General features: G+C 33.3%; 3 non-coding genes across 3 annotated transcripts; 2 read left to right on the forward strand and 1 right to left on the reverse strand.

Annotated features, from left to right (window-relative positions):
- Positions 1-4,130: 4,130 nt before the first annotated feature.
- TRNAL-UAG (transfer RNA leucine (anticodon UAG)) lies at positions 4,131-4,210 on the forward strand. The gene has a single exon. It is a non-coding gene; the product is annotated as a tRNA-Leu (tRNA).
- Positions 4,211-16,965: 12,755 nt separating this feature from the next.
- Positions 16,966-17,045, forward strand: TRNAL-UAG (transfer RNA leucine (anticodon UAG)). Its single transcript has one exon. It is a non-coding gene; the product is annotated as a tRNA-Leu (tRNA).
- A 1,052-nt stretch (positions 17,046-18,097) lies between these two features.
- TRNAL-UAG (transfer RNA leucine (anticodon UAG)) lies at positions 18,098-18,177 on the reverse strand. The gene has a single exon. It is a non-coding gene; the product is annotated as a tRNA-Leu (tRNA).
- Between the last annotated feature and the right edge of the window lie 1,221 nt (positions 18,178-19,398).

Genomic DNA, 19,398 nt, shown 5'->3' on the forward strand with positions numbered 1-19,398 from the left:
AATATTACTACAGTTTAGTTCATTTTGCAATGGAAAAGGGTTCACTGTTTTTTCAGTGTATAACATTTGTGGTGCCACCATGTTATGCTTGTAAACATAATACTCAATAAAATTTTAAAATGTCAAAGAAATTAGTTTTTCTCGATTTAAAAAAAAATATATTTTTTGTAACACATTTTCCCAAAAATATTATAATTTAATCAAACAAAGAGAATAACAATAACTAATGTAGTAGTAGAAAAGATTCGGTCTGACCGAACTTTCGGCCGTATTTACTTGTTTTATTTTATCTCTTTTGAAAAAAAAAAATATATGGCTAAATCGTATCAATGCCTAACAGGTTGGCTGATAAATCCCCGGTCTGACACATAGATGGCGTCGCTAGTATTAAATGTATCACAATGGACTGAATAGTCTAAGTGAGCCTGAATCTTAATCGGGCTGCCACTTTAACCTAGTATTAAATGCATATTTTTTTTTTTATATAGTACCAACCTTCAAATGCTTCGAGTCAAAATTTGACGTCTGTAAGTCAGTTAGTTTGCGTCTTTTGTGAAGCAACTTTTGTTATTGTGAAAAAAATGGAAAAAAGGAATTCCGTGTTTTGATAAAATATTGTTTTCTGAAGGGGAAAAATACGGTGGAAGCAAAAACTTGGCTTGATAATGAGTTTTCGAACTCTGCCCCAGGGTAATCAACAATAATTGATTGGTATGCAAAATTCAAGCGTGGTGAAATGAGCACGGAGGACGGTGAACGCAGTGGACTCGCGAAAGAGGTGGTTACCGACGAAAACATCAAAAAAATCCACAAAATGATTTTGAATGACCGTAAAATGAAGTTGATCGAGATAGCAGAGGCCTTAAAGATATCAAAGGAACGTGATAGTCATATCATTCATCAATATTTGGATATGCGGAAGCTCTGTGCAAAATATGGTGCCGCGCGAGCTCACATTTGACCAAAAACAACAACGTATTGATGATTCTGAGCGGTGTTTGCAGCTGTTAACTCGTTATAAACCCGAGTTTTTCCGTCGATATGTGACAATGGATAAAATATGGCTCCATCACTACACTCCTGAGTCCAATCGACAGTCTGCTGAGTGGACAGCGACCGGTGCACCGTCCCACCGACTCAAAAGTCCGCTGGCAAAGTAATTGCCTCTGTTTTTTTGGGATGCGCATGGAATAATTTTTATCGATTATCTTGAGAAGGGAAAACCCATCAACAGTGACTATTATATGGCGTTATTGGAGCGTTTGGAGGTCGAAATCGCGGCAAAACGGCCCCATATGAAGAAGAAAAAAGTGTTATTCCACCAAGACAACGCACCGTGCCACAAGTCATTGAGAATGATCGCAAAAATGCATGATTTGGGCTTCGAATAGCTTCCCCAGCCACCGTATTCTCCAGATCTGGCCCCCAGCGACTTTTTCTTGTTCTCAGACCTCAAAAGGATGTTCGCAGGGAAAAAATTTGGCTGCAATGAAGAGGTGATCGCCGAAACTGAGGCCTATTTTGAGGCAAAACCGAAGGAGTACTACCAAAATGGTATCAAAAAATTGGAAGGTCGTTATAATCGTTGTATCGCTCTTGAAGGGAACTATGTTGAATAATAAAAACGAATTTTGACATAAAAAAAGTTTTTTTTTTTTGTTAGACCGGAGACTTATCAGCCAACCTGTTAGATGGCACTTTTTCGTCTGAAAATGAGTTTTTTAATTTGGCTATATTTTTTGTTTTTTTTTTTTTCGTTGTTCTCTTGATGAAACACCAAATATTGCAAAAGCATATACAATTCTATACATCCACACCTTTTTTGTAATGCAAATTGACAGATTTGTACGGTAATTCTCGTTTTCCAAAAAGAAATTGAGTCACTTGACTGCGCAATCGATGTCTTTATATTTTCTTGGTCTATATATAGATAAAGTTACGTTTCATTTAATCACAATAGTAGTTTATTGTGAATGACTAATAATGTAGTAAAGAGTAATCATGTCCTGATTGGAGGTGAGCACGTGACACGAAATTGACGAAAATTTTCGTGACTCACGCTGATGGTAACGGCATGAGTGTGAGCGTGAGTCACGAAAATAATTTCTTCGTGAGTAACGATATTCGTAAAAATACGCTCACGAAAATAATCCCGACCACGGACATAAAATGCTTACGAGTTGAATTCATTTACAATTTTGGTGACATCTGGGATGTTAAGAGTTTAATGACGCTCTCGATTTTAATCATGCTCATGTTTTCAGTGAAGTCCCTCAGGTAAATTACTCATAAAATTATTCGTGAATCAAGACATTTTCGTGTGTGAGTATGCGAGAGTACAAATTTTCTTTTCGTGAGGGAGCGTGAGCGTGAATCCTACGAAACAATACCGTGCATGAGTGTTCGTAAGTAAGAATTTTCTGTTGTGAGTGTGCGTGAGTAAAATATTACTCACGTGCACACCTCTAGTACTGATAGAATATTTCCAAAAAACCGTGTTTTATTAGCAAATAAATAAATAAAAAAACAAGTGAGTACAGTAGAACATCGGACGGGGCTGACTATATAATACTCTAAACCTCCCCTACTGAATTAGAAAACGTAAGCGACTGGAAAAACGGGCGGTACATATATATGGGAGCTATATCAAAATCTGAACCGATTTTGATTTTTCTGTGCAGATAAAGTTAGTATTACAGAAAATTTTATTTTACCAACTTTGAGTAAGATCGGTTAATAAATAAGGTTATTATGGCAACATTTTGGAAAATCGGGCGAAACATATGTATAAGAGCTATACCATGATCATTGTATTACAGTAAGTGTGTAGATCCAATAAGATTTTAATATTAAGAGACTGGTACCAGTTCTGTGGTTGGACCACCACCAATTTCCCGTAGGGATCTTCTGATCGTAAATATGAGTGAATATTCCATATACAACATTGAAACCCTGGTCGCCTAAATTTTGTCCACCTTTGAGACGTGTCCAGGTATGAAAGGTTAATTTGAATGAGTTAATATAGCAAACGTCCCCAGACAACTGTCTATGTTTGGGAGCACAGAAGAAAATATCACCCAAATATTTCCAATTAAAAAGTTAATTGAAGTTGAAAATTTTTTCAATTAATAAATTAGTTTTTTTCAATTAATAAATTAAGTGATGAATATTTTTTTTTAATTTTTAATTAAAAATGTATTTCAAACAATCAATTGTTAATCAAACACTAAGCCAATTCAGAAAGTAATTGAAAATAGTTACCTTTTTTAATTAAAATTAATTGAGATCAATTGCAATCAACATAAATTACATTTTCAATTGAATCAATTAAAAAATTAATTGAAATTTGCTAATGAAATCAATTATTTTTAAACCAAGTATTCTTTTTATGACCAATTAAAACTGTGATTGTAACTATCATTTTCGTGATTGAAGACATTTCAATTAAAAAATTAATTGGATCAATTAATTTCGTGATTGAATCAGAAAAAAAATTTTTGTGTGAGGTATCCGGTTTTCAGAGGGTCCAAGTTTGAGAGGTTTCACTGTATTCCACTCGTGAGTATGTTCTGAATAACGAGGTCCTTTTCTTGTCCATTATGGATTAGCAACATCTCTGATATCTAATATAACGAATGTTAAGCAATTTATTTTATCTCTTTCGAAAAGATTTATGGCCAAATCATATCAATGCCTATAAAGGGTAAAGAAACCATATCTAATGTGTCTTTTTAATTTTGTGACCTATATCTACACCCATTTAATATACTTGAAAACTTGCGTCTTATTTGTTTTCTCCTTCTAGCCCTTCTGTTGCATGTGACATTTGAAATTCAAACATCAGCAATGTCGTTACAATAGTCTATCTACAAGACTCCTAAAAGTAGGCACCACCACCCACAATTAAACTTTTGAAAAGCTTTCTTGTTGAAAGCTTTTGCTATATATCGCGTTGCCTAATACAATTGTTAGCTAAAGCATGAGTCACCATAGAATTTTCAATTCATTGAAGGCACACAGTAATTGTTCATAGAATTTGTTTAAAAGCAATTTTACAATAACAAATAATTTAACAACATTAGCGTATATGACTACGAAGAAAACCAGCTTTTGACACATTACTCGTAAGAGGCAGCGTGGCCGAGCGGTCTAAGGCGCTGGTTTTAGGCACCAGTCCGAAAGGGCGTGGGTTCGAATCCCACCGCTGTCAGAAGATATTTTAGATTTTTTACGTTACATTGAAATTAAAGTTCATGACAAAAATTTTAAACCGGAAAAATTATGAACCGTTTTCTAAACTCTTACTTAACGTCCAGCCAATTTCTGGTAAATCAATCAAGTTTCGAAATTTTCACTCTAAAGCGATTGGGACCCCGCTTTGGTTTGAAATCAACAACCTTCCTCTATGTTTCCTGTAGGACAACTCCCCATAACAACTTAAAAAGCTAAAGACCATTCTAAGCTTTTTGGCAAATTTCCTTGAAATTTGTACTATCCCCTCAAGTGAAATTGAGAATCGATACATGTCTTTGGAGGCCTTAAATACCTGAAGATTTCCAATTAAGCAAATCAGATAAAATCTACAGTTTCCAGAAGCCCAAGAGTTCAAATCGGGAGATCGGTCTATATGTGGGCAATAGCAAAAAAATTTGGTTCTCGGATAGAAACTATGGTTTCTATAAGCCCAAGAATTCAAATAAAGAGGTTGGTATATGTAGGGATTACCAAAAAATGGACCGACAAAAACTGAATTCGACACAGGTCTTTGAGGTCCCTTAATACCTCTTGATTTCCAATTTCAGGATAATCAGATGGAAATTACATTTCCTCGAAGCCTATGCAGTCAATTTGAGAGATTGATCTAACCACCGCTAACCACCACATTCGGCACATCTAGTCCTAAAATATCTCTAGATTTTCAATTTCTGATAGAAACTATACTCGAAATCGGAGGGTCGATATTGGGACTATATTTAAACTTTGGCCCATCTTCGACATTATGGATCCATCTGCAGACACAAAACGATCCTGATGACAAAGTGTTGCCGTTTACGTCAATTTTTTTTTTAATTTTTAATCACCTGGCGATGATTTCGTTGCGAAAGAATAGTCCGACAATGCCACAAAAAATCATTTATCAATATTTTCAGTAACGATAACAAAAGATGGTTTTGGGAGTCAAAACAGAATATAGTAACACTCAGCCTTTCCTGAATTTTTTCAGCAAACCCCGTTAAAATTTCCCCCAAAAACATCCAGAAAAAACGCTAAATATTTTTGGTACACGCAGAGAAAAACCCTGTTTGGACATGCTTGCTGGATCCATGTAATGCTTTTCTAGAGTATGTAATTGTCGCGAAAACCATGTATTTTGCCTTTGTAAAAATAATTTTCGAGCGGTGAAAAATATATGTTGGCAATAAGCATTTAAATGGTTCTCAAATGCCGCAAACATGTTCTATTATTTAAATGGTAGAATCGGGAGAATCATGTACCTGACCATTCAATTTTTCGACTTTTTCGTAGGGAAAAAAGTATTTTTATAAGTTACGTATAGACATGTCTAGAACCATTACATGGCCATAAAGACCATGTAAAGGGTGATACGGTCAAAATTTGGTCAATATAAACTTGACGTATTTCTTTCGATTTTGCATTTAAAAAACCTGAACACCCCTCATTTTGAAGGTGTGTGTGTGTGTAGAATGTTGCTCCTATTTTGATTTTGGAATTCACTCTACAGTTGTCAAAATGCCGTCCAAGCAAGAAGAGCAGCGTATCAAAATTTTGCTCGCGCATCGCGAAAATCCGAGCTACTCGCACGCAAAGCTGGCAAAATCGCTAAAAGTTGCCAAATCAACCGTTACAAATGTAATTAAAGTGTTTGGGGAACGTTTGTCGACAGCCAGGAAGTATGGATCGATGGGAAATCGAAAACCGGAAGCCGCTGAGACGACAAAGAGAGTTGCCGGTAGTTTCAAGCGAAACCCTAACCTCTCTCTCCGAGATGCCGCAAATAAGCTGGGTGTATCGTCTACAATCGTGCATCGAGCCAAAAAACGAGCCAGACTATCGACTTACAAGAAGGTAGTGACTCCAAATCGCGATGATAAACAAAATACGACGGCCAAAGCGCGATCCCGGAGGCTGTACACGACGATGCTGACGAAGTTTGACTGCGTGGTAATGGACGACGAAACCTACGTCAAAGCCGACTACAAGCAGCTTCCGGGACAGAAGTTTTATACGGCAAAAGAAAGGGGAAAGGTAGCAGATATTTTCAAGCACATAAAACTGTCAAAGTTCGCAAAGAAATATCTGGTTTGGCAAGCCATCTGTACCTGTGGCTTGAAAAGCAGCATTTTCATAGCTTCCGGGACTGTCAACCAAGAAATTTACGTGAAAGAGTGTTTGAATAAACGTCTTCTGCCTTTCCTGAAGAAACACGGTTGTTCCGTACTGTTTTGGCCGGACATGGCATCTTGCCATTACGGTAAAAATGCCATGGAGTGGTACGCCGCCAACAACGTGCAGGTGGTTCCCAAGAACAAGAACCCTCCCAACACGCCAGAGCTCCGCCCAATTGAGAAATACTGGGCTATTGTCAAGCGGAATCTAAAGAAGACCAAAAAAACTGCTAAGGACGAGCAGCAGTTCAAGGCAAACTGGCTTTCTGCGGTGGCTGTACAAAATCTGATGGCAGGTGTCAAGCGTGAGGCCCGGCAATTCGGATTTGGAAATGCGAAAGCCTAACTGAATATTTTACCTGAATTTTATACTAATTGAACTTGAAAAAGAAATTTAATTTGATTTTTTAACCCTGGACAGTCATCCTTCGTCAAAATGACGACGCGTAATTTCATTTTCGATCTAAAATGCATTTTAGTCGATTGGGAAATGATAAATTTAAGTTATACAAATGCAAATATTTTATGAATTTTTGTTGTATACTAATTAAGAACAAAATGAATAAGAAAATAATTTAAATTTTGGTTCACATTTTTGCTCACAGTGCAAATTATAGCATCTTGAAATAAGCCGTAGTCAAAATGACGAAGGATGACGTTAGTGTACAAAAAATAAGGATGACTGTCCAGGGTTAAATAAACGATTTCACCGATTTACACGCGTTTTCCCTTGACCAAATTTTGACCGTATCACCCTTTACATTGTTTTCGTGACCATTTAGTTTTTTAAGTTTTTTGCAGCGAAAAGAATTTTATAAAATCATTGAGCAGATACACTCGATTTTCATTTTGCGCGTCAGTCGTGTGTTGATTGTTTCTTGAAATGGACGGAGAATATGGAATTACTGCGTTTTGTGTAAACTTATTTATTCAGATGTGGCACGTGGTTTTATGTGAATACAAAAATGGAATGTGTAATTGAAAAAAATTTACCTGGTTTTTGCAAGGCCGTATTCAAGGGGGGGTGATGAGGGGGATCAAACCCTCCCCGAAATGAATGAATATTTTTATATAAATAAATATATATTTTTAGCTGCATAGAAAAATCTTATCGAAGATGTTGAAGAAAAGCTTACACTCAAAAAAAGTGAACTCTCTATTTCACTAAAGCCAATTTAACTTTATGTTAGTTCATGGAATTATTATGTTTGGAGAAAGTTTCATTTACTCTAATAATTTTTTGTGTACGTTAGTTAAATCAACTAAAACCAAGCAAAAAAATATACTCAAATAAAGCATAAAGATGAACTAAATTCGTGTCTTCCACAAAATAGTTCAGAATTTCTTTCAATTTGTAAATTTTACCAAAAATGCGTCCATCATGAACTTCGTATGTCACTAAAGACATTCTTGCAATTTTGAACTCCAAGTTTTTCCTTCAAACTACAAAATTTTCTTTAACAAGTGAAAAAACTTAGTTATGTCTAATAAATTTTCTTGAATTTGTCCAAAAATATTTACTTATTTTTTATGACATCGGCGTGATGCCAACGTTTGTAATACTGTTTAGTTAAAATTTTCTACAAATATTAAAAATTTTCAAAAATTAACCGAAAGTTTTCTTCCTAGTGAGTTCACTGTTTTTTTCAGTGTAAGGTTTTATTTTGAAAAACGCTTACCTATAAAACTTGCACTAATCATAGAATACTAGTTGAAAAGCCCGTCAAACGACGGTCGAAAAAAACAAATTGTTTCTGTTCTCGCACCACAAATTTCATTTTTGGAAAATGTCTTTCTGCTTTTTATTTGTGTTTGTTTTTGTGAACATGACACGCATTGTTTGGCCATAGCAACAACAACGAAACAGCCAAACACACATGTGAAATGGCGCAAAACCTGCGAAAAGAACCTGCCTAATTCAGCGATGGAAGCACTTGGAGAGTGCAATAAAAAGATATTTCCAAACGTGCATATTCTTTTAAAAATTTTGGTCACTTTGCCACTTAAGAAAGTACAAAAAAGGTATTTTTAGAGCGGAAAGGTACTTTTTACTAAATTTCACAAAAATTTCACTGGAAAATTATTGTCAAGAGACTAAATTTTAAAGAAAATAAAATTTTGACAAAATTTTCTATATAAATAAAATTTTGCAAAAATTTTCTGTAGAAATAAAATTTTGCAAAAAAAAATCTGTAGATAAAAAATGTTGCAAAATTTTTTCTATAGAAATAAAATTTTGCAAAAATTTCCTATAGAAATAAAATTTGTACAAAATTTTCAATTGAAATAAAATTTTGACAAAATTTTCTATAAAAATAAAATTTTGCAAAAATTCTATATAGAAATAAAATTTTGACAACATTTTCTACCGAAATAAAAAATCTATAATATAGAATCGCATTCTTTTTTTCAACTAAAACATTCTTGAAGTTCAATAAAATCCTGTTTTTGACTATGTCTTTTACAAAATCGAGATTTTCTTCCCACATGAACATGTCTGTTTTGCCATATTTGTAAAAGACTATTAGCAAATAAGATTGATAAAGACTTCCTCAAAATATTAACATATTTTGTCAAAGCTATTGTACCATGAATCTGATATCGACTCAAAAATGTCTACACAAAAGGTACTAAATCATTCGCGGGGGTACTACGGTACTGAACTGGGTGAAAAAGTATTGAAAAAAGTACTATAGTACTGCATTTTCCATCCCTGCAGTTACTACGTACTCACCCGAACTTTCATATCTTAGAAATTCGACTAGCGAAAGTAGACTCAATGGATTGGCATTAATGTCGGTTCATCGCCGAATAAATGTGCCGACTGAAGAAGTAATTGATTTATTTGCTGCCCAAAAAGCCCGTCGGCTCAATTTAATATTATAAAAATATTGTATACATACACACAAAAAAACATTTTTTTGATTTCAATCACGAAAATCGCTGATTCAATCATTTTTTAATTGAAATGTCTTCAATCACGAAAATGATAGTATCAATCACCCATTTTGATTGAAAACTAACACGATTTTTAATTAAAAATTTTATTGACTTTTGCACGGAATCAATTAATTGTGTGATTTAATCAATTAAAAACGTGATTGATTTTTAACATAAAATTCAATCACAGTTTTAATTGAATCAATTAAAATTTTAATTAATTTCGCGACAAAAATCAATCAACTATTTGATTCATTCAATTAAATAATTAATTGAAATTGGCTATAAATTTCGATCAAAAAATTTATATATTGCGACCCCAAAATCGTATTTAGCTTTTTTTTTCTTTTGAAATAAAATAAAATATGTGTTTCTTATAAAACATATTTAATATTTTATTATTTTTTGAATTATGCAATAGACAAATAAATTTGATTCTTGTCATTTGTGTTTTGTTCTAACATAACTTACAAATACAACTACTATCAATAACAACTATAGGGTGAAAAAATAAATTATATAAATCATTATCTTCCTTATAATAATAACCATGTTAGCATGTTCCTTCTAATATGTAGATGCGCCTAGATTTCCAATAAATCAGCAGCCTGTAAGCTAAATTAGTTTTTCTGAAAGTAAACAGAATAATTCAAATTTAATTTTGTTCAATTAAAAGTTAATTTTGTTAAACATTACCTGCATAGAATATCAAGTTCAATTCTTAGTTCCAGGTTGCAGATTTATAATCTTCTTTTGCAGTTGTAGTCTTTTAGCATAAAAAGGTGTATTAAGAAGCTCGGTAATTTAATTTTAGTAGCAATTCCTTTCCAAAATTTCCACACATTAAATCGTCTATTAAAATTTGAACCAATCAAAGACAAAAATAATGGGAAAGCAATGTAATATTTGGTATTATATTGATGGTACTTTGCAAATTCTGGAAATAGAAAAAATATAAATGGAAAATACATATTTTTTATTATTTTCGGATAATTTTCATATTTTTAAGTCCAAAAGAAAGAACTTTTTTACCATTACATAATTCAGCTCATTAGTTTATATACCAGATATACTGCTCTCTACTTGGGTTCAAACTCAAAAAGACAGGTAAAACAAAAATGCAATTTAATGCCAACGCTACTTCGCAACTTCAAGGTGAATCTTCCAACAAACCCATACCGCTCTTGGTTTTAAGATATAATAATTTTAAAGGATCAATACGGTACCCACTTTTTTATTGCAAACATATTACTATATATTTGATAAAATGATGGAGTTGATGGGATTGATTGGTCAATTTCACGAAATAAAATTGGGCACTAAAAGAAATGAATAAAAAATATATTATTTTAGTCCGTTTAATGTAAACAGGCTTCAATGGAAAACGGTATTCACATTTCACAATTTCTTACCTTCAATAAACGTAGATTGTTTTCCATTTTTACAATACCACAAAACACAAACACAGGTAATTTCAAAAGCGTTCTGTCATATATTTTTTTCAAGCCTTTACCACGTGGCCGTTTGTTGTTGCACACTTTATTTATTTCAGCCCTTTGCTATGATTTGTTGTTGCGTTCAAAATATTTATGCACACATTTTGAATGCAGCAGACAGAATGTCGCCAATCATGTTTTTCAATTTACGCGAAAAACAAAAACCTAACCGTTCGTTACGAGTTACTTCCACAGACTGATCTCTCCATCATACATTGTTGAATAAATACCCATTCTCTTGTTCTCTTTTCGCTCTTTCCATTGCTCAAAATTATTCAGTTTCAATCACAAAGGTGATTGGATCAATCACATGTGTAATTGGAAACGGAAAAAATTTCAATCACGTTTGTAATTGAAAATTATTTCCGAATTGATTAACAAATTGATTGAATCAATTAATATTTTAATTGGAAACGTAACAAATATCAATCATTTTTTTAATTGGTTTTTATTCGGATTTGATTAAACAATTAATTGAATATTATTATTTACCATAACATTTTAGATCGTGACCATTGTCTTTTGATTGAAACAAAATTCTTTTTATCAATATAATAACATTTTAGATGAGGACAATTTTATTTTTCTTAGAACTATGTTTACTGAGCCAACATGGTTGCAGGTGAAAATGTTACATGGTCGCCGCAAAAATAGCTCATATCATATTATTTTGCTCTTCGAATATGATTGTGACAATCATGTTTCTTCTCTGCGTGTACAAAAAGTAATGGCGAGAATTATTGTTAACCCTTAAATGGACAGTAAATATTTTAAGATACAACCAGTAAAAAACTTTTGGCCGAATTCTACGAAATCAACTTTTTAAATTTAAAACACGTATTTTAAAAAATATGTTTTTTCGGGAAATCTATAGTACTTCTGTGTAATCTGAAACCAAAATTTTGCCCGAAAATTCAAATTGGAAGATAAACAATTTTAAATAAAGTAATATTGGTAAAAATTCGGGGTAGTATAAAAAAATATCTACAGTAGGTAACGGTTACAAGCACATCTCATATAAGACAAAAAAAGCATAAAAGAAAATATAGCAAAAGCACCATGTATTTTTGCTGTGTTTTGGTGCGAAAAATATTTCATATAAGAAAAACAAAAGAAAGTCTTAATGAAACATGTGGTAACGTTATTCTGGCATCAAGGTTTAAATAAAAACGCAGTTTCGTCAATATTTCAATAGAAACTTATCATAAATAAAGCAATAAACGAAATGAAATACTCCCTTCTCCTAACTACTTAAAAAAAAAATCCACATACATAAATAAAACACATCCAATGTTTCTTTTCGTTTTCCAACACTTCCATTTCGCTATGCCATTCCAATGTATTTGCTTGTGACCACGTGCTTTACTTGCACACACGTCTTTTTATTTCCACCCCTAAAAGCATACCATAGATTTCGTAACTACAGAAATTTTACAGTACAGCGCAGACGACTGTTGTGGACTGTTAACAAAATACTGTAGAAACATAGACGACTGTTATGACCTGTTAACAAAATTCTGTAGAAACATTGCATACAGTTCTGTTTCTGTTTCTGTTAACAATACAATGTTGCCACAACTAATTTTATGAACATTTTAACATTGGTGATTTTATTAACTACATTTTTTTCTGGAAACCAATGGGTGGTACTAAGTTAAAGTTTTCGAATTATTAAATATAAATAGGGTGAGTGCAGCAAATGTGGTACAGGCCAAAGATTATAGATTTGAGGAAGATAGGAAATTGGCTTGCGTCATACCAAATGTTGCATTTACCAGATTAGTTTAATACATGTTTGTAATCAAAGATTATAAACTTGAGGAAGATAGAAAATTGGCTTACGTCATACCAAATGTTGCATTTACCAAAGAATATATATTTGAGGAAGATAGGAAATTAGCTACTGAGGAGATCGAACCATTTACCAGATTAGTTTAATACTCGAACCAAACGTGTATACGACCAAAGATTATAGATTTGAGGAAGATAGGAAATTGGCTTGCGTCATACCAAATTTTGCATTTACCATGTTAGTTCAATACATGTTTGTAATCTTTTAGTTGTTTTTCGTTTTTATTTTTTTAATGAAAAATTTAATTTTCTTAATGAAACAATGTTAAATTTTAGGCAATAACAAAAAAAATACATTTTCCCCTTTATGGAAATTTATTTCGTGCACTTAATTTCTTTTTATTTGCATTTTAATGCTTTGTCAATACTTGTCGTATACGCGTTTGGTTGGGGTATTAAACTAATCTGGTAAATGGTTCGATCTCCTCAGTAGCTAATTTAAATAATAGGTTTCTTATTTTTCGCTCGTAGTTGCATGGATCATAGACCTTATAATACATAGATGAGCCATGGGTGTCAAACTATGTTTGACAGTTCCGAAGATTAAAAATAAACGAGAAAAATAAGAGCACGCTTACAATCTCTTTCATTTTCCTTTTTGTAGTTTGCCAATTTTACACAAAATTAGAACGTTTATGATGCACCAGAGGATTTATAAATAAATTTATATTAAAAGTTCATATTTGAACACAAAATTGTGACCAAAACCGCGAAAATACGAAATTTAATTTTGAGCAGCATTGCTCTTTACGAACAACACAAAAGCAAATGTGCGAAAATTAATGTATGGGACTGACTCTTTACGAAAAAATCAAAACGAAATGTCAGAAAATTAATTTTTGGAACTGACACATATTTTTTAAAGAGAATAGTGGATCATCTATGTATTATAAGGTCTATGGCATGGATGGCTAACACTAGTAAAATGAATGTAGTAAAATCTTAGCCAATACACCCAGAGAAGGAATATGATCACCTCAACCATGTTTCGAGAGCAACATGTTATTTTTAGACGGAGAACATGTAACATGTTTGCGGCAACCATGTTATTTTCTCAAAAAGCATATGTCTGACTTCGGCAATCATGTATATGTTTGCCGAGAAAACAACATTTTTGCGACAAAAATGTTCCATGGTCACCGTCCAAAAATAACATTTTGCTCTCGAAACATGGTTGAGATGATCATATTCCTTCTCTGCGTGTAGTTGGGTAATTTCTACCAAGAATCTTACCTGTCTGATCATATCGCCGCCACCTTCAAATATTTTACACAGGGAATATTACTAATAATATCAATTTTTAAATAATATTGTTATGTACATACTTAAATTTAAAATAATTATATAACCATGTAATAAAATTTTAAGATGTTGTTTTGTTGTACAGGAGATATTATTAATAAATAATGATAAATCTCCCTATAACTGTCATTGAGCTTAACATAGAATCGGATAGCACTCAGTGATAAGGGAGAAGTTCACCACTGTCGTATCACAATGGACTGAATAGTGAGCCTGAAATATCGGGCTGTCACTATGCCTAGCCTAACCTAAAACTAAGAAGACAGTGCAGAAAAGTATAAATTCTCTATTTAATGGATTAATAGAAAAAGTATTAAGAAACAATTATTATTTTGTGTAGATAATTCGACCACCGTACCCGCCTTAAATTATGCTTAGTACTAAGTTCCTTTCTGCGAAAAACGAATATCTTCATCTGTCTCCGTAAATAGGGTATCAAACACAGATATGTTAACATATTTATGAGAAATAATATGCCTGCCTATTTTTTTCGTGCGAAAAATCCAGGGTTGTAAAAATATGTGTTTGAAAATTATCAAAACAAAGATTTCGCATTTATTTCGCGCCAACGTTTTTATACCCTTCACCACTACTGTGGTACAGGGAATAATAAGTTTGTGCATTTGTATGTAACGCCAAGAAGGAGTAATCATAGACCAACCTTTTAGTATACGGATCGGCTTAGAATTAAATTCTGAGTCGATTTAGCGATGTCCGTCTGTCTGTCTGTCCGTCTGTCTGTCTGTCTGTCTGTTGATGTATTTTTGTGTGCAAAGTACAGCTCGCAGTTTTAGTCCGATTGTCCTAAAATTTGGTATAGGGTTCTGTTTCGGCTCAAAGACGATCCCTATTGATTTTGGAAAAAATCGGTTCAGATTTAGATATAGCTGCCATATACATTTTTCACCGATCTGGTCATAATTGGCGTGTAAATCAACCGATCTGCCCCAAATTCCGTACATCCGAATATTTTATGAGTCTCGAAAAACTTGCAAAATATCAGCAAAATCGGTTCAGATTTAGATATAGCTCCCATATATAGCTTTCGCCCGATTTACACTCATTTGCCCACAGAGGCCAATTTTTTGCACCGATTTAGTTGAAATTTTGCATAGGGAGTAGAATTAGCGTTGTAACTATGCGTGCCAAATTTGCTTGAAATCGGTTCAGATTTAGATATAGCTCCCATATATATGTTTTTCTGATTTCGACAAAAATGGTCAAAATACCAACATTTTCCTTTAAAAAAATCGATACTGCTTAGTCGAAAAGTTGTAAAAATGACTCTAATTTTCCTAAACTTCTAATACATATATATCGAGCGATAAATCATAAATAAACTTTTTCGAAGTTTCCTTAAAATTGCTTCAGATTTAAACGTTTCCCATATTTATTTTTTACTAACATTGTGTTCAACCCTAGTGCATTAGCCGACTTAAATTTTGAGTCAACAGATTTTGTAGAAGTCTATAAAATTCTTCCAGATCGAGTGATATTTAAATGTATGTATTTGGGACAAACCTTTATATATAGCCCCCAACACATTTGACGGATGTGATATGGTATCGAAAATTTAGATCTACAAAGTGGTGCAGGGTATAATATAGTCGGCCCCGCCCGACTTTAGACTTTCCTTACTGGTTTTTACTAACATTGTGTTTCATCCCAGGGCGTTAGCCGATTTAAATTTTAATTCTAGAGTTTTTATAGAAGTACAAAAAATTGTTTCCATTAAAAGTATTTGTATCTGGAAATGCAAACCTTTATAAAGCTAGTTGAGATGGTAACACAAATGTTTGTCTACATAGTGGTGAAGGGTATAATATAGTCGGCTCCGCCCGACTTTAGACTTTACTTACTTGTTTTATATGGAGTATAACAGTTTTTCGTGCGAAAACATGATCTTAGTACTAGGCTTTAAGCGTGATATGGTCTTTTTTAGGATTGCTTCTCGTTGATAATAGAAATATACTAGAGATGGGGATGCCAGAAAAGGCAAAATGAGCACATTCAGTTTATAAAAAGAGCACATACGAAAAAAGAGCACACTTTTTAATTCCTTAATAATTCATTTAAACATAAAAAAGGTTTATACCAAATACATAAAATAAACCACTTTTAACTCAAGCTAAGTTTTTTACAATACTTTGTAAGTCATTGTTTTTGTTGTTTTAGTTAAAAAAATTTGCTGAAAGAAGTTTGTTTACATTTAGAACAGATATATAAAGTAAAACACTATTTAATTAGAAAATAACGGCGAAGGAAAATTTCGTTGTGTGGCATTTATGTATGTTCAGTTTACTTTTACCATTTATTGAATCGCGTTGGAGTAATATTTGTTCTGATGCATACAAATAGAGCACTTTTGCGTGCTCTTTTGGCCTATCTTGGTTTAAGAGCACATTTTGTAAAAAAAAAATAGTACATGTCCTCTTTAAGAGAGCACGTCTGGCATCCCTAACGTGAACTCTCTTGGTTTTAATTACTTCACATTACCGCGAGTGCACTGTAGGTCGGAAAATTCAGCCACAGTATTGTTTATTAAAAAAAAATACAATTTCAAAACAACCAGTTTGAACGAATTAAGGTTTTGTTGGAACATACAAACCTTTTTTGTTTCCCATCGAGATGCTTTCGAACACTAAGATATTTAACCGATGAAACAGTGCGTTGTTTAGCTTTGGCACATTATTTATCGTGGCAACACTGTATTCCAGCTATGTTAACATACTGCAAGAGATGTTAACAGCAGCCAGCAACAGAAAATATATAAAAATTGTTGTTGCTTTGTTTTAACTACCTGACGATTGATGATGGTTATGTAAAGAAAGAATTTTGTTATTTGCGCAATTAGAATTGGAATAGAAATTTAGCATTCCAAATATAGGAATGTCTAGACATGAATGGTATACGGAGTGTTTCAGATATCTGTGAGTATAAAAAGAACAATTGACAGTCAGTCGCCAACAGGCAGCGTGGCCGAGCGGTCTAAGGCGCTGGTTTTAGGCACCAGTCCGAAAGGGCGTGGGTTCGAATCCCACCGCTGTCACTAGATTTTTTTTTCTTATAATATATATTGTTTTAAATGTTACTTATTTTTTTTTTAATTTTTCTTTGGTTCAACAAATTAAAACAAAACATAAAAAAAAAACACTTTATTGAATAGAAAAGAAATCCATTTCAACTTATGAACTACAAAAAATTGTACCGTTTTGGCTCAGCCTTATATCTAGAGTATATATTTTTTAAGAGACAATAATTGATGTAAAATGGTGGATTTATATGAAGGAAACTATTAACAAAAACATACTACAGATTTCTTTAAAATTAACTTCGAAGGATCGACCATTACTCTCGAATATGAGTAATTTATTTATTTATTAAAATTATGACGTCTCATAATGAATACAAGCCCCAACAATATGTAACTGAAGCATCATAATCGACCCCATAATAAAGTAGAACCCTTTTTCTCCTTTGATTTAAAGAACGGTGTGAAAATGAACCCTAACTGATGGAAAAAATATGAAGTTAAAAAAAATAAGTGTTGCTTTGTAAGAATACCTTGGGAATCCGTTTAACCTAAAATAATAAAAAGTGTGCACCCTTGTCTAATCCCTGAATGCTAAACTTAGTTCCATTTGAAAACCAAGCACAATCCCAAAACGGAAATTGAGATTTATTTTTATTTGAAATATTAGAGTTTATTTTCATCATACAAATGGGCCACAAAAATAAAATGAAGTTAATCCCCAAAAAAATATAAACATTTTGTTTTGTTATTTTCCATATAATTTTTTGGGGTTCTACTTCATTAAGGATTTGGGGTTAATTTAAATGGGGCCCATGTTCATAGCAGCGTAGAATTTTTTCAAACCCCCCACAATTTTTTAGCTAACACATTCCCAACTTGGCAACACTGCTTACGAGTTATCGATAAAAATGGACTACCCTACAAATCGACAAAGTAAATGTATGACGGCATCAAGGGTCATCAACAGCATTACTAACCTCCGATTCAGTTCAACTCAAGAAAGTTTATTCTTAATAAATTCGCGTTAGAAGAAATTCAATACAAACGCAATTCGCATTTGCAAAATCTGACAGCGGTGGGATTCGAACCCACGCCCTTTCGGACTGGTGCCTAAAACCAGCGCCTTAGACCGCTCGGCCACGCTGCCTTACATATTACGCATGTGCTCCATTTTACGGATTTTTCAAACTAAAATCAACTAAAAAAAAATATTAAAATATGCGAGGGTTCAATAAGTACTTAACCTACAAACAAAGAACAAAATGGTTTGAAAGTTGCGATTTATTTTTCAACGTAGTCTTCTTTTTATAACTCGAGTTCTAAACTTCTTTAACCCGACCGAAAAAATATGTTCGTATGGCGGTCATCTTCTCATTCGCTAGATATTTTTGCCTTGCGAGCGACTATAATCCATGTAACAATGGCCATTTTACCAGACAAAAGGGAGTACTCGTTCGGTTTCCGAGCCGATAAAAAGCTTGTTTTCAGGGTAACTTCTTTGGCTTTGAAAATTAAAAAAAAATTATTATAGGAAAAAGAATTCATTTAAATTGAAAATGGATTCAGTTGATTTAAGCAAAGGTTTCATTTGAAGGAAAAATGCTATATTGGAAGCTATAGTAAATTGTGTCCCATTTTCTTGATATAGAAAAACGCGGAATAAGTGTGTAAATATAACCATAGCGATAGGCGGTAGGCGAACACTTATTTACGTGTATTTCTTATGGGAAGCCCAAAATCCGTGACGGAATACCGTGACGGCTAGCGGAGTGTCGCTAATTTAAAACTTAGTGTGTAAATATAACCATAGCGGTAGGCGAACACTTATTTACGTGTATTTCTTATGGGAAGCCCAAAATCCGCGACGGAATACCGTGACGGCTAGCGGCGTGTCGCTAAATTAAAACTTATTCTAACTCCTTGGAGAAAACTGGTATAGTGTTGCCATCGCTTATCAATTTTTTTAACTCACCACTAGGAATTGCTGTTGCCTGGTCACGTGTAGATTATTTTTTCTTGAAATAACTAAACAAATAACAAGCCATTGTATGTTTTTATTCAACTTCATTGTTTAACATAGTCAAAGCATGCTGTATTGACAACAAAAACGCTAGGAAACGTGAAAAAGGGAATTATTCGCCGTCAAGCTTATTGTATTTGCCGTTGCGGCAAAAATGTTTCGCCTACCGCCTATCGCTATGGTTATATTTACACACTTATGGGAAGCCCAAAATCCGCGACGGAATACCGTGACGGCTAGCGGCGTGTCGCTAAATTAAAACTTATTCTAACTCCTTGGCGAAAACTGGTATAGTGTTGCCATCGCTTATCAATTTTTTTAACTCACCACTAGGAATTGCTGTTGCCT

This window comes from Haematobia irritans, chromosome 1 (assembly GCF_050003625.1).
Source record: "Haematobia irritans isolate KBUSLIRL chromosome 1, ASM5000362v1, whole genome shotgun sequence".
In the NCBI taxonomy this organism is placed as follows: domain Eukaryota; kingdom Metazoa; phylum Arthropoda; class Insecta; order Diptera; family Muscidae; genus Haematobia; species Haematobia irritans.